At 34.4% G+C, this 26,832-nt stretch overlaps 1 protein-coding gene across 4 annotated transcripts in view; it reads left to right on the top strand.

Moving 5' to 3' along the window:
• The window catches only part of LOC143065441 (corticotropin-releasing factor receptor 2-like), a 140,254-nt gene that overhangs the window by 5,550 nt on the left and 107,872 nt on the right, over nt 1-26,832 (top strand). Inside the window, exons 1-2 of one of the 4 annotated variants that reach the window (XM_076239008.1) lie at nt 16,948-17,089; nt 17,172-17,279. The gene's annotated coding sequence lies outside the window, so the exon portion shown is untranslated. Of the gene's footprint in view, nt 1-16,947; nt 17,280-26,832 lie in introns of those variants that run through there. The other 3 variants (XM_076239009.1, XM_076239012.1, XM_076239010.1) reach the window with 3 other exon arrangements.

Below are 26,832 nucleotides of genomic sequence, written 5' to 3'. Positions count from 1 at the left end.
AAAAACGTTTTCCTCAGTATCATGAAAATCAAATGGACATCCCATAAATAAATAAGGCATGCCGTACACGTGCTTGTCTAAAACATCAAACAAAAACACATATATAGTCAAATAATCAATGTGTTACATCTGTCTTTTTAAGACCTTCAATGGCTGACTATGTGGTTTAAATATTACTCATTATAGAAGGCCGTACGGTGACCAATAGTTGTAAATAGTCTTTTTTTAATGCATCTATAGTTTTGCAATCGCACTTAGTCTAATGTCCTTTTTTTATTCTGGATATTTAAAAGTAAACCATGTTTAAGCAACATAATATACCAAATTCAAATTTGAAAGTTACGTCTCTGAAATAACAAATGATAAGCGTTCAAACCTTTGGCTCTAGAAAGGTGTTATTCAGAATAAAATGTTATAGATGTAAAATATGTCAAAGTTAATAATAGAGGTAAGGGATAAACTTCAGACAGATAAATTAAACTGCAATCCAGCAACACTCGTTAGCCTAAATACATATAGTCGCTGTTACAGTTCTAGGAAGTAAAGACAATAAAACCTATAATTTTAGTTTTCCTTGTAGTCGTTTGCTCATTATGTTGTCCATCAGTCTTTGAGTTATGATTAACATTGCTCCTTTGGTATTTTCGTTGTTTCTTTACATAATAAAGTTTGTAGTTCCGTTTTTCACCTGACAATTACAATACTAATGACCGTTTCGGATCTTCAGTTGTATATCATTTTAATCATCACTAATCCAGAATATATTTGCTTAGTCTTTAGCTTTCTATGTTGTGTCTTGTGTACTATTGTTTTTCTGTTTGTCTTTTTCATTTTTAACCATGGCGTTGTCAGTTTATTTTCAATCTATGAGATTGTTCCTCTTGTATATTTCGCCCTCTTTGATTCAAGGCAACTTACAATACAGAAAAATTTATCAAATAGATTTACAAATATTTGGAAAATAGTATGAAAGAAACACTATTACATGTTCACGACAATACATCATATTGGTTGTCTTCGTTCACAAATTTTGTGTGTTTATATATATATATACAATTATTTCCAAAATGTATTTCTTTACGAACTCGGTATTTTTTAAAGTGCATAACATCCCAGATACAGAAAATGAAATCTGACTAAATTTGATTCCTAAGATCAATCGAATTTTATCATACAAGTTTGGGCGGGGTTGGACAAAGGTGTTTTTTTTTCTCCTTTTAACTTAAAAAGCTGCAACCTACAGGTATCAATATAATCTCATTATTGCATCAGCGTATTTATACACTGATTGTGATAAAACAAAATTATTTCATGAACTCTTTGTTCTTTTAGATCGCCTTTGTTTCAGCTTATCCGAATAATTCATGCCTTCCCCATGATCGACTCTCACACTCGTAAGGTAGCCATCATCGTAGATTATGCATTATTTGGGTTAGGTTTACCTGCATTATTTCTGAGGCATAGTGACACAATTATCCTCAATCAAAACTCGAAGCCGACCACCTTTGAAATTGTCTAGTGGAGTAATTGCATTGTAGACTTTACTACAAAATAATTTTCTTCGCCATTAGATCAATCTTCCAGTTGTCTACCCTTACCGTTGATAATGAAACTATTTAATATAACAATCACTAACATAATCAATACAGGCTATACTGCGTTTTACTGAATCTCTTTCTTATGCGTTAAAGTTGATCACCACATTGGATGTTGATGGTTTTTAAAATTTTACATATGCTAAAAAGAGTTATGATATTGATGTATTTAGCTGTATTAAGCAAAACCTATTCGAATGTTATGTCACCAATGTTCTTCAACTAGGGAACTTGATTTGAGCATTACTGATAAGTCTTTTAAAAAATAAAATGCACGCCTGGTGTACACAATCAGAAGCCTTTGTTGAGGCTTTTTATTTGATATATATATTTGATGGGACATGATATCTGTTCTGATCGGAATGTTAGTTTATACGAAAAGTGGTTCTTCATGGTCGATGTGCATAATTTTGGTTAGTTTTATAATTATTCATGGCCATGCTTGCAAGTTGTTCTATCTATACTTATAATTTTCTTATTAGAGTTGTCCTTAGTTATGATAAACATTAACCTTCTACGCTACAAATAACATAATATCTCACATTTGTTGATCAGAATACATTTATTTCAAATCAAAACCAAGGCAAATTATTCATCAAAAGTAAATAAAAATTTTCATTTGATAATAAATGTTCAGAATCAGTGAGGAATGAAATATAAAACATTTTATTTTCTCTTAAAAACATGCATGGTGTTATCGATTACTTGTTCGCTTTGAAGATAAAAAAGACATTTTTCTCCCATAAAATAAATTCCCTCGCTTGTTTGTCCGTACAATAATGCAATTGATGCATAACACTTACTCCGACTCGTTTTGTTTATAGTGCATATAACACTTACTCCGACTTGTTTTGTTTACAGTGCATAAAACTTACTCCGACTACGTCATTACCTCCCCTGTAACTGTAACGTATGCCCTTAAGGCTATACTGAGTTTTAGTAAAACTTATTTTATGCGTTAAAGTTGATCATGACATTATCAGTTTGAGGTTTTAACATTTTGTATTTTTAAATGAAAGGTATGAGCTTGATGTCGTTAATCTGTACTTGACAAAACCTTTTATAATTGTATGAAGTCAATCGTTTTCAACTTCATACCTGATTTGAGTCTCACCAGTGAGTCTTTAAGAGATGACATGCGCGTCTGGTTTACTCAATCATAAACATGGTATCTATATTGAGTTATTTTTGTTGGTAAATTGCAAATTAAGAAGTTGTTTTCTGTGTCGTCTCTGATAAGTCTGATGTCAATGAAACGCGCATATGGAGTATTAAATTATAAGCCTGGTATCTTTGAAAACTATAAGTATGTCGAAATTTATTTTTGTATTGTTAATTTGTGTATTTTTCTGTATTGAATGTTCTTGTATTTATTTGTACTGTCATGTAATGTTGTCCTTTTAGTGTTATATTAAACATTGCCATACAAGCGCGAGGTTTGGCTGACCACAAAACCAGGTTAACCATTTTTTAGTAAAACGTTCTGTACCGAGTCAAAAAAATGGCAGTTATCTTATAGATCGTTTTTGTGTGTGTTACATTGACGTTTGGTTTTTTTGTTACACTTCAATTTCTGTTGTTTCGTTGTTTTCGTCTTATAGTTGATTTGATTCCTTCGGTTTTAGTTTGTAACCCGGATTTGTTTTCTGTCTATCGATTTACGACTTTCGAACTGCGGCATACTACTGTTTCCTTTATATTTTTGTATCACCGATTTATTTTGAAATAACATAAATATTTACAGATATCAACGATTTAAAAATAGAAGAAGATTTGAAAGACTGGAACTATATCAGTCTTTCATATTATATTAGAATATATGACTGGGCGTGATATTTGTTCTGATCGGAATGTTAGATTTGGAAAAAAAAAGTGTGCTTCTTCATTGTCGATGCGCATAATTTATGGGTATTTTTATAAACAGTCATGGCCATGCTTGCAACTTGGTCTATCTATACTTATAATTTTATTATTAAAGTTGTCTATAGTTATGATAAACATTAACCTTCTACGCTACAAATAACATAATATCTCACATTTGTTGATCAGAATACATTTATTTCAAATCAAAACCAAGGGAAATTATTCTTTAAAAGTAAATAAAAATTTTCATTTGATAATAAATGTTAAGAATCAGTGAGGAATGAAATATAAAACATTTTATTTTCTCTTAATAGCATGCACGCTGTTATCGATTACTTGTTCGCTTTAAAGATATAAAAAAAAGACATTTTTCTCTCATAAAATAAATATACTCGCTTGTTTGTCCTTACAGTAATGTAATTGATGCACAACACTTACTCAGATTCGTTTTGTTTACATTGCATAACACTTACTCAGACTTGTTTTAATTACAGTGCATAACACTTACTCAGACTCGTTAACAGTGCATAACACTTACGAAGACTCGTTTTATTTACAGTGCATAACACTTACTCAGACTTGTTTTTATTACAGTGCATAACACTTACTCAGACTCGTTAACAGTGCATAACACCCACGAAGACTCGTTTTATTTACAGTGCATAACACTTACTCAGACTCATTTTGTTTACAATACATAACACTTACTCAGACTCGTTTTATTTACCGGGCACAACACTTACTCAGACTCGTTTTAATTACAGTGCATACCACTTACTCAGACTTGTTTACAGTACATAACACTTACTCAGACTAGTTTACAGTGCATAAAACTTACTCAGACTCGTTTTGTTTACAGTGCATAACACTTACTCAGACTCGTTTGGTTTACAGTGCATAACACTTACTCGGACTCGTTTTGTTTACAGTGCATAACACTTACTCAGACTCGTTTTGTTTACAGTGCACAACACTTACTCAGACTCGTTTTGTTTACAGTGCATAACACTTATTAAGACTCGTTTTGTTTACAGTGCATAACACTTACTCAGACTCGTTTGGTTTAGAGTGCATAACACTTACTCAGACTCGTTTTGTTTACAGTGCATAAAACTTACTCAGACTCGTTTGGTTTACAGTGCATAACACTTACTCAGACTCGGTTTGTTTACAGTGTATAACACTTACTCAGAATCGTTTTACTTACACTTAATCAGTAAATTGAAAGCTTAATTCATGGACTCCAGAGGCGGATTTAGGGGGGGCAGGGTGCCCGGGCCCCCCTTTTTAGGAAAAAATTTGGTTGCTTATATAGGGAATCACTGAAGCGTGACTGGAGCGGGCCCCCACGATATTTTGTTTTATACATCTTGTATATTCTTCCTTTTTTTGAGATGAGCAGCCATTGATAGTCTCTGTAATGATATTATTATGTTTTGTCGGTTAGACAAGGTGAAGTTGATTGGGACTGTGATTTATATAAGCTTTTTAATAGTACAATGTACAACGTAAATAGTGTGCAGTTCGTCCATGTAAAGTAATTATTGTCTTACCATTGACTCTTGGACATGAAAGTATGTTTTCCTCAAAGTAATGATTATGCAGAGTACATAGTTTAAGATTAAGATTTTATAATCCTTTTTGACTATTCATATTGAAATAGAATGAGTCTTTTTCTTTTATTGCATAGTCAGAAACATTTGCTGATAGTAATATACAACATTTTGCATATTTTGAATGTCCCTGTGGTGTCTTTCGCCTCTCTTTTGACTAAAAGAGTCGCAAAGAAGAGCAAGGAAAAAAATGGAATCAATCCAATGACAAAACTTGTCGGGATGACAGTCCAAAGACAAAACTTGTCGAGATGACAGTCCAATGAAAAATTTGTCGGGATGACAGTCCAAAAAACAAAACTTGTCTGGATGACAGCCAACGGACAAAACTTGTCGGGATGATAGTCCAATGACAAAACTTGTCGGGGTGACAGTCCAAGGAAAAAACTTGTCGGGATGGCAGTCCAATGAAAAATTTGTCGGGATGACAGTCCAAAAAAACAAAACTTGTCTGGATGACAGCCAACGGACAAAACTTGTCGGGATGACAGTCCAATGACGAAACTTGTCTGGATGACAGCCAACGGACAAAACTTGTCGGGATGACAGTCCAATGACAAAACTTGTCGGGATGATAGTCCAATGACAAACCTTGTCGGGATGATAGTCCAATGACAAAACTTTTCGGGATGAAGCGCTCTGAAACGATGCTAGCCTTTAGTACTTTATTGCAACTTCTTGTACAATTGACCTATTTTATCTCGCCTCCGTACATATTCTTCGTTGTCTATGACAATTTTTTATTGTTCCGTTGATACATTACTTTTTGCTATAAATGTCAACAAGTGTTTTGAACAATTGATTGTCAATGATGTAAGCTGCATAGGATGTGAACAAGTTTATCGTAATGGAAAGATAAGAAAATAAAAGATCAAAATTCGGTCATTTGCAATTTATGATGACAAAATCATTTTCCGTTATCTTTTAATTACAGGATGTGTTGAGAAATTTTACGGTCTCCTTGGTGATTACAGACGACTCATTTTACGATTTAATATAAAATAATAACCAATTGTTATAAGAAAGCAGGAAAAGAGTTTTTTTTTTGGTTTTTAGGGTTTCAATGAAAACACAACTGATTATATTTCAAGTATTTAACTTTAGATGAATTTAGCTTTTCAGTTTAAGCCTTGTTGGTTTATATGCTCTCATTTGGCCTCCATCTTATATGGTTGTTAAATTTGATAGATGTTTTTTTTTGTGTTTCTTTGTTAATAATTTGTCTGTTTTTGTTCTAATTTTTGAGATAATCACGCAGGGACGACTGCTGTATCCCTATTTTAACATTTTTACCTATTATGTCTGTTTGTTTTGTTCACGCATTGTTGTAAATATAATGGAATTTGATGCGTCTGTCATACAAGTTTAGCGCTATGAAACCAGGTTCAGGTCACCATTTTCTATATTTGAAAATGCCTGTACTAAGTCAGGAGTTCATTCGGTTAATGTGTTTTATCATTTGATTTTGCCATTTAATTAGGGACTTTATTCATATATCTGCGTTTAATTTTTTTTGCTTGAAAACGTAAGTGTATCAAGCTCACAGAGTCATATGACATAATGTAGAATCATCAATCGCTTAAAAGGGAGAAATAACTAGAGATAACAAGCATTGTGAGAGTATTGCATGGAAATTCATTGTCCCCTACAGGTTCAGATTTAATTGTACTGGGACAAAATGCTAACTTGATATATTACAACTTGTCATGATAAAGCTATATAATAAATATCAAGTCAATAACTTCAAACATGACAAAGTGTGGACAACTGATTATTTTTGTAAATTTTCCAAATCCAAGGAACCGTGACAACTCTGCACAAGATCATCAGCCCCAAATTGGCAAAACAAAATATGAACTTGATCTGTAACATGTCATAATAAAACTTTATACCAAATATCAAATAAATATCTTGGAGCATGACGAAAAAATGTGGAAAAACTGATTCTTTGGGTGGATTTTCCAATATCAAAAAAGAAGATGTGGTACGATTGCCAATGAGACAACTCACCACAAAAGACCAAAATGACACAGAAATTACCAACTATAGGTCACCGTACGGCCATCAACAATAAGCAAAGCCCATACCGCATAGTCTGTATAATTGACAATAATGAACAAGTTGTTTCTGTGACAGAGCATTTACGGATCAAATCATAATATTTACTGTGATGTAGGCTATAGACTGCCTGTTTACTCAAAATATGTTGTATTTCCTAGAAACCTCTTTAGAAATAAGATACAAGGCCGAAGTAAAATATCATTAACAGCTATTCTGATTTTAAACATAATTAATTTTTTTTGTAGATTTTGGTGATATAATTTAAACACGATCTGTTTTGTTTAAGTGAAGGCAGAATTATAAAAACAATAAAGATTAGTGTTCTAGTGAAACCGATAGAAAAGGGGTGTGCCGTTTTCTAAATTGTCGTGAATAAAATGATATGGTTATCATATAAGATCGATAAAACATCAATACCAGTGAATTCATTGATTTGTCTGCTTAACTAGCCAACTCCATCAATTATTTACCCTAATAACTCTTTAGTTCCCACGATAAAACAACTCCATTGCTTTTTTGAGACAAAGTGCATCTTTACGTCTTGATTAGCTTATTTTTGCCGACCTATAATTACTATGTGCTCTACAGAGGACAACATTTGAATACACAGACATGACTATCTGTATTATCAGATTCTATTAGATTAATGTTACCTAATAGTCCTAATGAGTAGAGTTGAATAAGCTGACCACTATGATTTGGTCATTTCTATCTGGTAACACTCGAATCAGAAGGGTTCTCATTTTACATAGGTCATATTACTAATAAACCAGTAACGTTGTGCATGAAAGTATCAAAATAAGGAAATAAAACTATGATAACCAATTACCAAACTATCCACTAGAGACGAGAGAACAAGGAAGTAAAACTATGATAACCAATTACCGAACTATCCACTAGAGACGAGAGAACAAGGAAGTAAACACCTAAAGGATAGCGTACGGCTTTACCAATAACCTAAACCCTGTAATGTACTGGATGGCACCGTATGGCTTTACCAATAACCTAAACCCTGTAATGTACTGGATGGCACCGTACGCTTTTACCAATAACCTAAACCCTGTAATGTACTGGATGGCACCGTATGGCTTTACCAATAACCTAAACCCTGTAATGTACTGGATGGCACCGTACGGCTTTTACCAAGAACCTAAACCCTGTAATGTACTAGATGGCACCGTACGACTTTACCAATATCCTAAACCCTGTAATGTACTGGATGGCACCGTATGGCTTTACCAATAACCTAAACACTGTAATGTACTGGATGGCACCGTATGGCCTTTACCAATATCCTAAACCCTGTAATGTACTGGATGGCACCGTATGGCTTTACCAATAACCTAAACCCTGTAATGTACTGGATGGCACCGTATGGCTTTTACCAATAACCTAAACCCTGTAATGTACTGGATGGCACCGTACACTTTACCAATAACCTAAACCCTGTAATGTACTGGATGGCACCGTATGGCTTTACCAATAACCTAAACACTGTAATGTACTGGATGGCACCGTATGGCCTTTACCAATATCCTAAACCCTGTAATGTACTGGATGGCACCGTATGGCTTTACCAATAACCTAAACCCTGTAATGTACTGGATGGCACCGTATGGCTTTTACCAATAACCTAAACCCTGTAATGTACTGGATGGCACCGTACACTTTACCAATAACCTAAACCCTGTAATGTACTGGATGGCACCGTATGGCCTTTACCAATAACCTAAACCCTGTAATGTACTGTATGGCACCGTATGGCCTTTACCAATAACCTAAACCCTGTAATGTACTGGTTGGCACCGTATGGCCTTTACCAATAACCTAAACCCTGTAATGTACTGGATGGCACCGTATGGCCTTTACCAATAACCTAAACCCTGTAATGTACTGGATGGCACCGTATGGCCTTTACCAATAACCTAAACCCTGTAATGTACTGGATGGCACCGTATGGCCTTTACCGATAACCTAAACCCTGTAATGTACTGGATGGCACCGTACGCTTTACCAATAACCTAAACCCTGTAATGTACTGGATGGCACTGTATGGCCTTTACCAATAACCTAAACCCTGTAATGTACTGGATAGCACCGTACGGCTTTTACCAAGAACCTAAACCCTGTAATGTACTGGATGGCACCGTACGGCTTTTACCAATAACCTAAACCCTGTAATGTACTGGATAGCACCGTACGGCTTTTACCAATAACCTAAACCCGGTAATGTACTGGATGGCACCGTACGGCTTTTACCAATAACCTAAACCCTGTAATGTACTGGATGGCACCGTATGGCTTTTACCAATAACCTAAACCCTGTAATGTACTGGATGGCACAGTATGGCTTTTACCAATAACCTAAACCCTGTAATGTACTGGATGGCACCATACGCTTTACCAATAACCTAAACCCTGTAATGTACTGGATGGCACCGTATGGCCTTTACCAATAACCTAGACCCTGTAATGTACTGGATGGCACCGTATGGCTTTTACCAATAATCTAAACCCTGTAATGTACTGGATGGCACCGTATGGCCTTTACCAATAACCTAAACCCTGTAATGTACTGGATGGCACCGTACGCTTTACCAATAACCTAAACCCTGTAATGTACTGGATGGCACCGTACGCTTTACCAATAACCTAAACCCTGTAATGTACTGGATGGCACTGTATGGCCTTTACCAATAACCTAAACCCTGTAATGTACTGGATAGCACCGTACGGCTTTTACCAAGAACCTAAACCCTGTAATGTACTGGATGGCACCGTACGGCTTTTACCAATAACCTAAACCCTGTAATGTACTGGATAGCACCGTACGGCTTTTACCAATAACCTAAACCCGGTAATGTACTGGATGGCACCGTACGGCTTTTACCAATAACCTAAACCCTGTAATGTACTGGATGGCACCGTATGGCTTTTACCAATAACCTAAACCCTGTAATGTACTGGATGGCACAGTATGGCTTTTACCAATAACCTAAACCCTGTAATGTACTGGATGGCACCGTACGCTTTACCAATAACCTAAACCCTGTAATGTACTGGATGGCACCGTATGGCCTTTACCAATAACCTAGACCCTGTAATGTACTGGATAGCACCGTACGGCTTTTACCAATAACCTAAACCCTGTAATGTACTGGATGGCACCGTACGCTTTACCAATAACCTAAACCCTGTAATGTACTGGATGGCACCGTACGCTTTACCAATAACCTAAACCCTGTAATGTACTGGATGGCACCGTATGGCTTTTACCAATAACCTAAACCCTGTAATGTACTGGATGGCACAGTATGGCTTTTACCAATAACCTAAACCCTGTAATGTACTGGATGGCACCGTATGGCCTTTACCAATAACCTAAACCCTGTAATGTACTGGATAGCACCGTACGGCTTTTACCAAGAACCTAAACCCTGTAATGTACTAGATGGCACCGTACGGCTTTTACCAATAACCTAAACCCTGTAATGTACTGGATGGCACCGTACGGCTTTTACCAATAACTTAAACCCGGTAATGTACTGGATGGCACCGTACGGCTTTTACCAATAACCTAAACCCTGTAATGTACTGGATGGCACCGTATGGCCTTTACCAATAACCTAAACCCTGTAATGTACTGGATCCCACCGTATGGCCTTTACAAATAACCTAAACCCTGTAATGTACTGGATGGCACCGTACGCCTTTACCAATAACCTAAACCCTGTAATGTACTGGATGGCACCGTACGCTTTACCAATAACCTAAACCCTGTAATGTACTGGATGGCACCGTATGGCCTTTACCAATAACCTAAACCCTGTAATGTACTGGATGGCAACGTACGGCTTTACCAATAACCTAAACCCTGTAATGTACTGGATGGCACCGTATGGCCTTTACCAATAACCTAAACCCTGTAATGTAATGGATGGCACCGTACGGCTTTTACCAATAACCTAAACCCTGTAATGTACTGGATGGCACCGTATGGCCTTTACCAATAACCTAAACCCTGTAATGTACTGGATGGCACCGTACGGCTTTTACCAATAACCTAAACACTGTAATGTACTGGATGGCACCGTATGGCCTTTACCAATAACCTAAACCCTGTAATGTACTGGATGGCACCGTATGGCTTTTACCAATAATCTAAACCCTGTAATGTACTGGATGGCACCGTATGGCCTTTACCAATAACCTAAACCCTGTAATGTACTGGATGGTACGGTACGGCTTTACCAATAACCTAAACCCTGTAATGTACTGGATGGCACCGTACGGCTTTTACCAATAACCTAAACCCTGTAATGTACTGGATAGCACCGTACGGCTTTTACCAAGAACCTAAACCCTGTAATGTACTGGATGGCACCGTACGGCTTTTACCAATAACCTAAACCCTGTAATGTACTGGATAGCACCGTACGGCTTTTACCAATAACTTAAACCCGGTAATGTACTGGATGGCACCGTACGGCTTTTACCAATAACCTAAACCCTGTAATGTACTGGATGGCACCGTATGGCTTTTACCAATAACCTAAACCCTGTAATGTACTGGATGGCACAGTATGGCTTTTACCAATAACCTAAACCCTGTAATGTACTGGATGGCACCGTATGGCCTTTACCAATAACCTAAACCCTGTAATGTACTGGATGGCACCGTATGGTTTTTACCAATAATCAAAACGCATACCGTAAAGTAAGCCCAAAAGATCCCCGTCATAACAAAACTCATAACAAAACGAAAGCAAACGAAAAAGATAAAATCAACGGTCTGAATATGATAAAACAAAGAACTAATAATCCAAAATGCCAGAGAGCAATACAAGACGAACATTGAATTACAGAGTTATCAAAATTGAACTAAATGTGAGCTGATTGTTTTTCGCACTACTAAAACAAACTCTTCATTGAAACATAAACTGTTCTGTGGTTAAACATTTGGCGATTTGACGGTGCCAAATAAAGTTTTACTGACAACGTTTAGCGCAGACAGTAAGTGGATATTTTCGATCGTCAAATCAAAAAACTTCTAAACTAAGGTACTATTAGAACCATTCTAATACATTACACAGAAGAAAATTAGAGCGCTTGTCAAAATGAATAGATTTAAGATAATCGAAATCCTCAGTTATTTTAGCTTTGACTGTCAAAAATTTGGTTTTGAGTGTCCGGACGAAGATTGCTACAACTGATGGACTGTAAGTTCCCTAGGGTATCATGATCTAAGTAGTCAGTGCCTCGATACTTGTAACACATCACAAGGTTACAAAAAAATGTAATAGCTCCACCTGATGGACTGTAAGTTCCCTAGGGTATTATGATCTTAGTGGTCAGTGCTAGCTCCACCTGTTGGACTGTAAGTTTCCTAGGGTATCATGATCTTAGTGGTCAGTGATAGCTCCACCTGATGGACTATAAATATTCTAGGGTATCATGATCTTAGTCGTCAGTGATAGCTCCACCTGATGGATTGTAAGTTCCCTAGGGTATCATGATCTTAGGCGTCAGTGATAGCTCCACCTGATGGATTGTAAGTTCCCTAGGGTATCATGATCTTAGTGGTCAGTGATAGCTTCACCTGATGGACTATAAATATCATAGGGTATCATGATCTTAGTGGTCAGTGATAGCTCCATCTGATGAACTGTAAGTTCCCTAGGGTATCATGATCTTAGTGGTCAGAGCTGTGATACTTGTAACACAACGAAAGGTTAATCTATCTATATATATATATATATATATATATATATATATATATATATATATATATATATATATATATATATATATAACATCACTGAAGAGACATTTTTTGTCGAAATCCGGATCTGGTGTACAAATAAATATTGACACCTCATGTTTGTGGCATACATCTTGGCCACAAGTTTATTGTTTTCTGTTTAGTATTAACTTTATATTAAGATCCATTTTGTTACATCTTGTGATTAGTTTTATTTGGCAATCGCCAATGGCAGTCAGCAGGGTTAAAGAACATCAGTTGTTCGACCTGTTAGTCAAATGCGTTTTGTTTAAATATACTTTTTCACTTTTTTGGTCTTTTGGAAAATGTTGTTTGTGCTGTATTTAGACCCTTCTACAGTGAAATTTGTTTTACATACACGCGTATAAAAATTGCAGTTTTTATCCAACGCAATCATAGGTTTGAACGTAGTTTTTAATTTAGACTTGTATATATATTGAAGCCCATCTTATTGTCACATACTGTCATTTACCCCTTTTGGTTGTATTCGGGTATTTATACATCCTGGGCTAAAAAAAAATATAAAGTGTTTATTTCATCTCAATTCCGAACCATCTGTTTACATTGATACATTCTGAATGCGAATGAATGATTGAGAATTCGCTGAATTAAATATCTGACTACTCTTTGTTTTCAATAACTCATTGCTCTGGTCTGTTTGAAATGAGAATAAGAACCTCTCATGTAAGAAGTCCATTGAACAAAATAATTAGAAATTACAAAATCAAGCAATTTCAGCCTGCTTTACGACACAATAGCTCAGAACAGCAATCATATTCAGGAATTGGACAATTATTATTACAAAGGAATTGTTTTATTTTATAAATAAACCGTTTTCTTGTATATGATTGTAGCTTTTATAGCTTTCAAATGTAATGCCAAATCACCATCACTATATTTGTTTGCAACGACTGTCTGCTTTTAAATAATGCAACTTATCAACTAAAGCTTTAATATGTGTAACCTGACGTTTTGGTTTTAAATAATGCTGGTTACCTTAATTTTGATTTAAAGTATTTCATAACAATGAACCCGACGAAAAATAAGCAGTAAAACATGGGTGCTTTTTAATATTTGGCGAGAAGACATAAACGAGGACGGCATATAGTTACGAAATTTTTGACACGCGTAACAATATAAATTCATTAATTGTTTTTAGCCTAACGTTCAGTTAAAAATATTTCATTACGAATTAATTTACCGGCCATGAAAAGCGAGTACTTTGAAACTGGAAATGGCGATATGTTTGCTAGAAGAATAACATTTTTTCAACATGCTACCCCTAGACCCCTTAGATAGTAGCTCTTACACGTATACAGAGTTCTTAACATCCTCTATATCCAGATGTAATGTATATAACTTCCCAATTTCAACCGGACGTGAATGAATATTTATACACATCGCACAATAAACGGACGTCCCACTCAAGTAATGGTTTTACTAATGAACCGAAGAATTCCAAGCAAGCAACCGATAATAATATCCGAAAGATTAAAGCTAAAAGACATGATATAATAATAGTTTTAAACACTAGACACATGTGTCTATACAATGTTGACATTATTTGTATTCTAAGGGACTGTCAGCCAAATTTTGTAGATATCTCTTAACTTTACAATTAAGAACATGTCACAAGAACACTGCACTGTAAAGTTCTGTCTGTTAAACTCAATATTAATCTTCCAATTTTTTCCTAATTTTCTATGCACATCAGGACTTATGTATACTACCTGATCATCAGGACTTATGTATACTACCTGATCATCAGGGCTTATGTATACTACCTGATCATCAGGACTTATGTATACTACCTGATCATCAGGACTTATGTATACTACCTGATCACCAGGACTTATGTATACTACCTGATCATCATAACCATTTAGGATCCCGATTCTTTCTTAATTTGCATTAGCGAGCTACTTATGTTAATATGTTCAATTATAATTTGTTTGTCTATAAAAGTTTTCCTCTTCGACCGCCTATACTGGTTGCATGAAGTTAAACTGTACACATGTTGTTTTAGATGGCAAAATATTAGACTTTATAAAAAATGAGTCTGCTGAAATGTAAATTTAAATGATTGCGTACTTGAACTACTTTATGTTTTCTGTGAATAGACAGATATATATATATATATATATATAAAATTGAGAAAGGAAATGGTGAATATGTCAAAGCGACAACCACCCGACCATAGAGCAAACAACAGCCGAAGGCAACCAATGGGTCTTCAATGTAGCGAGAATTCCCGCACCCGTAGGTGTCCTTCAGCTGGCCCCTAAAATATGCATAATAGTACAGTGATAATGGACGTCATACTAAACTCCGAATTATACACAAGAAACTAAAATTTAAAATCATACAAGACTAACAAAGGCCAGAGGCTCCTGACTTGGGACAGGCGCAAAATTGCGGCGGGGTTAAACATGTTTATGAGATCTCAACCCTCCCCCTATACCTCTAGCCAATGTAGAAAAGTAAAAGAATAACAATACGCACATTAAAATTCAGTTCAAGAGAAGACCGAGTCTGATGTCAAAAGATGTAACAAAAGAAAATAAATAAAATGACAATAATACATAAATAACAACAGACTACTAGCAGTTAACTGACATGCCAGCTCCAGACCTCAATTAAACTGATTGAAAGATTATGTCTTCATCATATGAATATCAGGTACAATATATATATGTATACTACAAAAGAATTGGAATGACCCATTTCATGTCAACAAAAATGCATTTAAATAAAACCAAATAAACTATATTAATGAGCAAAGCATGTAAATCTGAAACATGCAGATTAAAAGAAGAAAAATAAAAAGATTTAAAACGCAGGTGTTTAATCTATTGAAATCCGACCAAATTTAATAATGATCCCACTTAACCCCAGACTTGGTCAGCTTGATTGCAATTTTAACACCTTCAACAATAGCAGGATAAAATCCATCCTTGTAACTTATATAGCTTATTATATTTGTCTGTATATATAAATCTATCTCAATTGTTTCACATTCTTTTAAAAATATAAGTGCCAAAATACTACGACCCACCTTTAGTTTGTAATCCTTTGAATATATGCAAGAAGGTATAACAGGTGATTGTTTGTTATGCATGTCAATTGTCGGTGTATTTGCTTCTTTTTATGTCTTCAATTTTAATTAGTTCCCTTATTTTATTATTCCCATACCAGATTGCAATCGCAGTTATTCATACAAGGGCAGCAAACTTTATTATTATTATCCAGCAAACAGCTTTGTGATCAAACGTACGATCAGAACATACATCAAAGTATCAAACACAATATTACGGTGAGACAACAGTAGGTAATACATCCCAAGAGTGTTACAAATGTATCTTCTTTTCAAAGCTTTAAAATATCGTTTTGTGAAACGCCGGAACACTGATAATTGGTAAAGAAAAAAAATGTAAAATTCATTTCATTAACATATGTGTAGGTTTGAGTTGTGTTGGGTCGTTTTATTCTTATAAATAAAAAAATCTAATTGCATTCACGTAAAACGAATAAATAGAATAAATATTGTGAATTTTTTTTTACACGAGTTTAATTGTTCCAGATAAATATATTTGTTCTTATTGTCAATCGATTGTACATAAAACACATCGTTACATAATCTGACTTATAAATAGACTACGGCGACACATAGGTTATGTTGTTTCGGTCTGTAGATACTTTGTGTCTTTATTAATTGGTTATTGTTAAGAACTGTATGAAATCAGATATGATACTTTTAACTAATTTAAATGTTTGTTTTAATTCTTAAGTCATAAGGGAATCATAAGGTTTTAAATATTTATATATTTTTTTGATATTTTTTATTTTATTTGCCAATCAGGAAGAAAAGATAAACCTCAATTTTCTTTTGGACGAACAATTTAAGATGTTTCATATTTGTGCTGTCATGTTTTTATTATATATGTATGTGCTTCAGGACAGTTGACAAATGTTGAATATGATTCCCCCTTGGAATGCCCGAAATTGATTAAGATATTATAGATGCTATCAATGTCTACTGACAAAGTCTGAGTGAAAAGTTCTGCCAGAATTTTATAAGCAGGAATCTATTATAATGTTGTTCTTGTAAATTGTATAAACATTTATACTAATGAATGTGTTACAACTGGATGAGGTGTATTTTTTGCATTCCTTGGGTAGGTTTGATTAATAACTGTAACAGTAGAAGGATAATCGTGTCTTTGATGAATATTAAAGCTAAACGTTACTTTATTGCAGAGTTAATGATATAAGAAACAAGTTATTCAGCTGTTCGCAATAGAGGGAAAAAGTATTTCAGCTATTACCAATGTAGGAAACTTTAGTTAGTTCTAAATCCCTTCCAAGGTAAGTGTAGATTTTAATTTATCTTTCTTCCTTTTTGTTTTATTTCATTTCGGCTTTAATAATGATTCCTCCACGGCCTAACTCTTGTTTAATATAATATTCATGTTTATATATATATATATCCATTGAAACAATATTTATGCAAACATTCTGATATTTTTGTTCTACACTGCATAAGTTATTTTTCACTTAAATGCCGAAATATTTAAATAGAAAAATCAGTTTGTTCTGTTACGGTGATCCGTTTTAGCGCATCTTCTAATGCAGGACATTTACAAGTTAGTTCTAACGTTGTACTTTTACTATTGTACCCGGTTAAGAAAAGAGCTGAGGCCCTGGAAACATGTTCAACTCCTTACAGTATTTATATTCCTGTTCCCATATCAGGATCCTGTATTTCAGCGGTTGTCGTTTCCCTTTCTCGTTTTGAATATAAATCATGCCCTGTAATGCCCATTGTGACTTTTCCGAAGCATCTGAGATCGCTCCCCCGCCCCTCCCCCCCCCCCCCCGGTTTTTTGGCGGGGTAAGTTTCCTCATTCCTTGGTTTCCTATTCTGAGTTGTTTGTAGTGTGTTTGTGTTTATCACCTCCTACATTGTATAATACCTTTGCACGTCAACAAGTGGTAATCCCTAAGTTGTGATGTTGTATAATACCTTTGCACGTCAACAAGTGGTAATCCCTAAGCTGTGATGTTATATAATACCTTTGCACGTCAACAAGTGGTAATCCCTAAGCTGTGATGTTATATAATACCTTTGCACGTCAACAACTGGTGATCCCTAAGCTGTGATGTTGTATAATACCTTTGCACGTCAACAACTGGTGATCCCTAAGTTGTGATGTTGTATAATACCTTTGCACGTCAACAAGTGGTAATCCCTAAGCTGTGATGTTATATAATACCTTTGCACGTCAACAAGTGGTAATCCCTAAGCTGTGATGTTATATAATACCTTTGCACGTCAACAAGTGGTAATCCCTAAGCTGTGATGTTATATAATACCTTTGCACGTCAACAAGTGGTAATCCCTAAGCTGTGATGTTATATAATACCTTTGCACGTCAACAAGTGGTAATCCCTAAGCTGTGATGTTATATAATACCTTTGCACGTCAACAAGTGGTAATCCCTAAGCTGTGATGGTGTATAATACCTTTGCACGTCAACAAGTGGTAATCCCTAAGCTGTGATGTTGTATAATACCTTTGCACGTCAACAAGTGGTGATCCCTAAGCTGTGATGTTGTATAATACCTTTGCACGTCAACAAGTGGTGATCCCTAAGCTGTGATGTTGTATAATACCTTTGCACGTCAACAAGTGGTGATCCCTAAGCTGTGATGTTGTATAATACCTTTGCACGTTAACAACTGGTGATCCCTAAGCTGTGATGTTGTATAATACCTTTGCACGTCAACAAGTGGTGATCCCTAAGCTGTGATGTTGTATAATATCCCTAAGCTGTGATGTTGTATAATAACTTTGCACGTCAACAACTGGTGATCCCTAAGCGGTGATGTTGTATAATACCTTTGCACGTCAACAAGTGGTGATCCCTAAGCTGTGATGTTGTATAATACCTTTGCACGTCAACAAGTGGTGATCCCTAAGCTGTGATGTTGTATAATACCTTTGCACGTCAACAAGTGGTGATCCCTAAGCTGTGATGTTGTATAATACCTTTGCACGTCAACAAGTGGTGATCCCTAAGCTGTGATGGTGTATAATACCTTTGCACGTCAACAACTGGTGATCCCTTAGCTGTGATGGTGTATAATACCTTTGCACGTCAAAAAGTGGTGATCCCTAAACTGTGATGTTGTATAAAACCTTTGCACATCAACAGGTGGTGTTCCCTAAGCTGTGATGTTGTATAATACCTTTGCACGTCAACAAGTGGTGATCCCTAAGCTGTGAGCTGTGATGTTGTATAATATCTTTGCACGTCAACAACTGGTGATCCCTAAGCTGTGATGTTGTATAATACCTTTGCACGTCAACAAGTGGTGATCCCTAAGCTGTGATGGTGTATAATACCTTTGCACGTCAACAAGTGGTGATCCCTAAGCTGTGATGGTGTATAATACCTTTGCACGTCAACAAGTGGTAATCCCTAAGCTGTGATGGTGTATAATACCTTTGCACGTCAACAAGTGGTGATCCCTAAGCTGTGATGTTGTATAATACCTTTGCACGTCAACAAGTGGTGATCCCTAAGCTGTGATGTTGTATAATACCTTTGCACGTCAACAACTGGTGATCCCTAAGTTGTGATGTTGTATAATACCTTTGCACGTCAACAAGTGGTAATCCCTAAGCTGTGATGTTGTATAATACCTTTGCACGTCAACAAGTGGTGATCCCTAAGCTGTGATGTTGTATAATACCTTTGCACGTCAACAAGTGGTGATCCCTAAGCTGTGATGTTGTATAATACCTTTGCACGTCAACAACTGGTGATCCCTAAGCTGTGATGGTGTATAATACCTTTGCACGTCAACAAGTGGTAATCCCTAAGCTGTGATGGTGTATAATAACTTTGCACGTCAACAAGTGGTGATCCCTAAGCTGTGGTGTTCAATATCCATCAGATTATATCACATAATTTGGTAGGCTATTTTCAGAACCTAAACAATTTATTGAACAACTGACAGAAATAGTATACGAATACTATAACCATTTAAACTTACTGAAAGTATTAATACAATGGATGGGGGTGTAACGACCTTTCCTCTCACGGTCGGTACTGACAGTCCAATTCACTATATGCTTAACTTTTATTTTGCTATTTTTTCGACGTTAGTGATGTACTATATAATTGTATTAGTTTGGGTAATACACTATTGTTTATCACCAATTTGACATTTGAGAGATCTTCTGTTTTCAATTTACTTAGAAGTAATAAATTATCATTTTTGTTTTTGTTTGAAATTAACCGGAACTTGTAAAACTGTATATATAGAAATATCAGACCTACACTTATTTTTGTTCACAATTGTTTATAATTCATCATTGTATACCGTATGTGAAAGCATGTGCTGGTCATTCCTAATGCCTGTTTTGAATTATTCGACCACAAAATATTGCATTTTTTTAACTGACAATAGATGCCACTACCATATAAGAATACAGGAAATTTATCACGGAATAAAATCCACAACCGTATAAAATTCATCAATTGGAAATGCAATCAGATTTAGTTTAAACATATTTTATTTGCTGAATTAAAGCAAAATGGATTAGACACAAGTAAATCATACTTATGAAGTCTTCTCCATAATACAATATAAAGTTACAATAATAGTGTAATATAATGGACATGCATATAAAACAAACAGTTTATTTAAAAAATACATTTGTACTACCTTTCATATGTGAACAAAGAGGAGAGAAAGTAAAAAGAGAAAAAGAAAGTTTGAAAAGTCTTATAATTCTGTGACGCTGACTTGTGAATTGATGACAACGATGACATTCCGTGTCAGTAATAATAACGCTCTGTCAAGGCATAAGAAATCTGTTTGACCTTTTTATGAAATTTTGAACATGTTTGAAAATTTGAATGTTTTGTTCGTTCGAAAGTTCCAAGTGTCCGCAAATTAATAGTTAAAATTAATACAATCAGATGTGCATTATTTACTTTGTAAGTTTGTAATGTTTGGATTTGCTGTATGACAGTTAATGTTGGCTTAATTCTGGCTTTTTTTTATGATACCCTACATTACACAGATCAAGTGTTATCTAAGAAATCTCTGACAGCTTTTATCCATGTTGAAAGTCACTTTATGCCCTTGATGTAAAGACAGGCAAAACTTTCGCATTTTCTGCTTTGATTTCTGTTAAGTATTTGTCGTGAGTGTTAGGTTTTGGTCATGAAAAACTACACTTTAATATCCTTTTTTACGTTGGTCCAACCATTTTTTTTCTTATCCTAAAATTTAAAAAAAAGCTGTGTCGAAATTTGTGATGTTTCATGGTTAAATTAAGACAACGGTTTCACGTCAGTAGGAGAGTTTTTCGGTTTAACAAAGTAGTCTCGATTGTAATTCTTATGCCATCTTTATGTACAATTTTCCCGTCAAATCCACATTTGATATGTATAAGGCATCTTGAATTGCTGGAATCAAAAAATGTTCGATTAATGCAATGTAATTGAACATAGACCACTACAAACCTAAAACTCGCCGTTTCTATGAGATTTATCCAAATCTGAACCGTACAAGTAACGAAATAACCGTCGTTTTTATTGTATAAAATTTAACTCATTATAGATACCAGTATTGAAATTTTGTATTTGCGCCAGACGTGCGTTTTGTCTACAAAAGACCCATCAGTGGCCCTCGAATAAAAAAATGTTAAAAAGGTCAAATAAAGTACGAAGTTGAAGAGCATTGAGGACCAAAAAGTCCTAAAAGTTTTGCAAAGTACAACTTAGGTAATTTATTCCTCTAGACCCAGTTGTTCAACTCTCGGTTAAATTTTAACCAAGGGTTAAATATCATAATCCTTGATTAAATTTTAACCCTTGGTTATTTTCTGTTGTTCATCCTGTGGTTAAATTCAACCAAGTGATGAACAACTGGCTCCAGGTAGGAAAGCCTTAGTATTTAAAAAAATCAAAGTTTTTGATGTCATGTTTTTGCGCTTTAATGTCGCGTTTAAGCGTTGCCAATTCAGCATCATTTTCAATGGTCAAATAACTCCTTTTGAAGTTAATGGGATTCCAAAATTTTTGTTTGTCACCTCAGTTTTCCTCTGATTCAATTTTGTATGCATACGGTTTGGACTTGAACATCGGTAAACTACTGTGCCTTTATATATATATTCCTACGTGTTTTCTGTAATGCCTTTCTATACCAGATGTAGTTTTGTCTTCAAAAACATTTGTTTAAGTTACATAATTATTTCTACACATAGGTTTTGCGTTACTAACATTTAATTATTTGTTCATTAATTTTTCGTAATTTGACAAATTACTGCCTGTAAAATATCACTTCAGTCAAAAGAACAGTCAGAGATATACCTATTTTTCTTAATGAACCCGAGTCGGTTATAGATTTATGTGTTTATTTCATATTTGTCTACCTCTATGCTAAAAAGTATAATTATAATAGTAAATGATTATGAACTGGCACTTGGGAACTTCTGATAGTTTGTTATTTTGAAGTGGAATAATACTTCGTGTTTATGCTTTGGCAATAGTTTTTCATTGGATCAAGTGAAATTAGTAGATAAAACTAGTTCTAATCATAATGTAAGAAACAAATTTAAGTCAAACCTATGATTCTTACATTCTTGTTAAGCTTAGCTAGATTAATAAAAACGTAAAATCATAAAAATACTGAACTCAGAGGAAAATTCAAAACGGAAGGTCCCTAATTAGATGACAAAATCAAATGATAAAACGCTGCAAACGAATGGACAACTGTCACATTCCTGACTTGGTACAGGTATTTTCAAATGTAGATTGAACCTGGTTTTATAGCGCTAAGCCTCTCACTTGTGTGACAGTCGCATAATCAAGCCCTTATTGTATTTGTATTCAGAAATTGAAATACACGAATCATAACCAATCATACAAGAATATAAATATCCAGTTTGTCATCTTTGTCATTATTAGTACTTAGTACACAGCTGAAACCAATTGTATCCTTATTACTAGTGGGTTATTCCCATGTAATTGTTAGAACTATTCAAATAAATTAGACAACATTGTTTTGTCTTGATCGTAATAATTTTGACATCAAATCCTTCCCAATGCCTTGCCGACTAATTACCCTCACCTGCTGTGAAAACAAACATAAAACGAATACTTGACGAGGAAACTGATTTATTGATAACGAGGGGTAAAGAAACCTCTACAGAGACATATTATATGTATTTGTTACCAAGTTATAATATTTTGTTACTTTTAAACCGTGTTATATAAAGCAAACATGCTAAACCCTATCAATGGTGTCGCGCATACTTATTTAAGGTTCACCTGACTTTTACAGGTTTATTATCAATTTAACAATTGGATAGGAAATATGATAAGACCTTGGTAGCACAGAAAAAGTAAAGCAACTGAACTTGAAAAAAAACGTTTACTATTAAATCTTGAGTATAACTATTGAAATCATTGAAACATCTATATCCAATTCAATCTGATTGACCTTTCTATTTTCCTTTGGCAAATTACAAATAGGTTTTTTGTTAAGTGGATAAAATGTTACCGACTGGTTACACAGAATAACTTGAATATACTTTGTCAAAATATATTAGTTAAATATATATGTAATGCAATAATGAAATAAAAGCAATGAACTTGTTTGAATGTGTCACAATACTTTTATTACGACCTTCTTCGGTAAACTAATTTTACCTAAGATAAATCGCAGATAAATATAAAACAGTTTTACCTTTCTGAACTAAATCGAAACACATACCCGAACGTTTGCAAGACGTAATTGTCAAAATCACGTAAAACGTACGACTGATATACGTGTCTAAGTCAAAAATGATTTAAAAACAAAAATCATTATATTTCTATTGAAGTTTTTAACCCAATACGTTTTGATAAAGATGAACATTTTTTTTTATCTTTAATGGATATCCCCCTTTTCTTAAATCAACCTAGAATGTGGTTATTTTGGTTGATAATATTTTAACAGTAGTTTTCAATCTAATGGAATGGACTTTTGTATATGTTTCGCCGTATACGCTTATTATTGTTCAAACTTGAGGAACATGTATAAGCTGTTTTCATTGTTTTCATAGTTTGTAACTTAGATTGGTTTTTTCTCAATCGATTTGTGCATTATACATGCGGTATACTACTGTTACCTTTATTTATTCAATGAGGGTCATCAGTAGCTTCCTATATCACATGATACCCATTTAATATACAAGACTTATAACTAAAGAAGTTAGACTATTTTTCGTCTGAATGAATAAAACCTTGCAAGCAAAGAAGTGAAAAAGAAAAGCCCACAAAAAACAGTACTTATGATGGGCCAATAGGATCTGAGGAGTCTGTTGTAGATGAAACGCGCATCTGACGCAAATACAAAATTTCAATCCTGGTATATATGATGAGTTTATTTATCTGCTAAAACAATTTGAGAAGCCATTTGTCAAATTTACCTTTTCAGCTATTAAGCACAAGCCATATACTAGCAATGGGCATTAATAGAGAATTGATTGAAAAACTTTGCAATTGCATCGGGTATTTCGATTCTGAGACGTTGAAAAGTCAGTCGGGATTAAACCTGAAGCAAGTCTCGTAGTAAATTGCTAGGAAAGTCATTCTGCGATAAACTGCACCAGATATCATAAGTTTTAATCGATTATAAGTTTAGATAGATTTCCCTGTATTATAGCTGTTAGTTTCGTTAGGTTGGCTAGCCTTTTTAGATTAACTGTATAAGTTTTAAACATAATAAATCGATGGGGTAAAGTGATAGTTTATTTTGTTCTGTCAAATCGAGTTCTTCACCAAAACCACTGAATCTTTACTGGTTGTTTTTGCATATATTGAAGTTATGCAGCTACATTTATTGAACTGGTCGAGGATTTCTTCGCAATGCTCGAACTTGGAAACTTTCATATATATATTCTTGTTGATATATTTTGTCAGTTTATTGAAGTAATTCAAACACAAACATCAAGCGAAGGAGTAACTCAATTTCTATTTTGTCAATACAGTGAAATAGTGAAATACTATTTCTTATTGACCGACGTCTGTATCTGAATGAAGAAATCAAGAATGACTGAAAGGTCAATTCATCTTACCGATCTGATTTATTCCAACCCATTGTCATCAACGTCTCACCAATTTATTTCCCAGTATAGTTTCATTAAGCGTTATCATTAATTAAATCTGCTAATTTGATTCTTTGATGTAATCTATAACGACAATTTGGATATTTTCGTAGTTAGATATCGTACAATCGATCAGAGTTTTAATATGGCGCAAATTATGCAAATAATTCGTATAATCTTTTGTTTCTTTTGCATTACACATAAATATACATTTTTACGTGACCAATTTTTAAGTATGAATTTCGTGCCAAGTCTACTGCAAAAAAAAACTGCGATGAATGACTAAAAGGCGTCCAAACATGTAAGCCAACACTAGATTAAAAATGTTTTCCCGTAAGACAAATGCAAAATTTTTAGCGGTACATTTAACCACTCACAGAGTTAAACGTTTTCCGTATACAGTATATTTCAATCTTAAAGCGATAACATTTTACACACGTTTATTTTGCTTATAAAGATACAATAGATAAACTTAATTCTATTAGCAAATATCACAACTGTATGTTGTGTACCGGACAAAAAAAATTATTAACACAATATAAAAACGCACAAAATAAATGTTTATTGAATGCACATTGCTATTAAAAGGAATACATGCAAAACAGGAGAGTCGCTTTCGTGGATGACAATCCCGCTTATCCCTTTTTGAGAATACAATGTGATACTATTATAATTGTTGTTTTTTCGGGGTTTGTTTCTTTACAAAAAGAATACTCGAGTTTTAACATCGGTATACACACAACTGTGGACGTTTATGTGACCAGGTCTTTTGTTTGTAAAACGCATTGTCGCACTCACAGCTTTTGATAACACATACAAAATTATCTTTTGCCTAAAGATATTTTCTTGTTTAAAATCTAATTCTTCTAGGAAAGTTAACAAATTGACATTCTGTCTGATTCATTGATATTCTATAATTATATATAAACATTCTCTGATGGTATTCTGTGTTTTTGATATGACATATGTCATCTTATATTTTAAATAAAAGTATTTGATTTTTTTTTTCTGTACGATGAAGCAAATGTAACAGCAGGAAAACCGGTGCGTGGAGGACAATTGAAATTAAGATTTCTAGAGATAAAAGCTGAAAAAAGTCAATTATGATTATAATAATAACCAAACCAATTAAAAGTTTATTTTTAAGCTATTACAACCTCATCTATATATTTGTTTAACTGTAAACTAGTTATTTAAAGATATGAATATTGATGTATCAACCAATAAGCGACAATGTATGTTTTTTTAGATACAAATTGAACAACGTGTACAAAGTTTTCGGGTACAGGTATCTTCTCCTAGGGTTGATACATTGTCATTGTGTAATAATAATAATTATGTCTGTTTAAGTTATAAACTTATTCGAAATAATTTATAGATAAATGTTTGACTTTTGTTTTTAACAAATCTCTTGGATTATGATATACAATCCCTTATACTTGTATTCCTCTGGAATGAATTTATTGCTTTAAATTAAAAATATGTCCGAAAAACCCATTTGGTACACTTAGCCTACAGATACATAAATAGAGTATGAAAGAAAACGGAATTCATAAATCGACTTATAACCCTATGTAATACTTTTTTTTAGCTTACCCATACTGCGGTTTGCTCGACTTATAACCCTATGTAATACTTTTTTAGCTTACCCATACTGCGGTCTGCTCATTATAACCCTATGTAATACTTTTTTAGCTTACCCATACTGCGGTTTGCTCGACTTATAACCCTATGTAATACTTTTTTAGC

This window comes from Mytilus galloprovincialis, chromosome 2 (genome assembly GCF_965363235.1).
Source record: "Mytilus galloprovincialis chromosome 2, xbMytGall1.hap1.1, whole genome shotgun sequence".
NCBI lineage: Eukaryota > Metazoa > Mollusca > Bivalvia > Mytilida > Mytilidae > Mytilus > Mytilus galloprovincialis.
The sequence above is the reverse complement of the archived record's forward strand: the minus strand, read 5'-3'. Positions and strand labels throughout refer to the sequence as shown.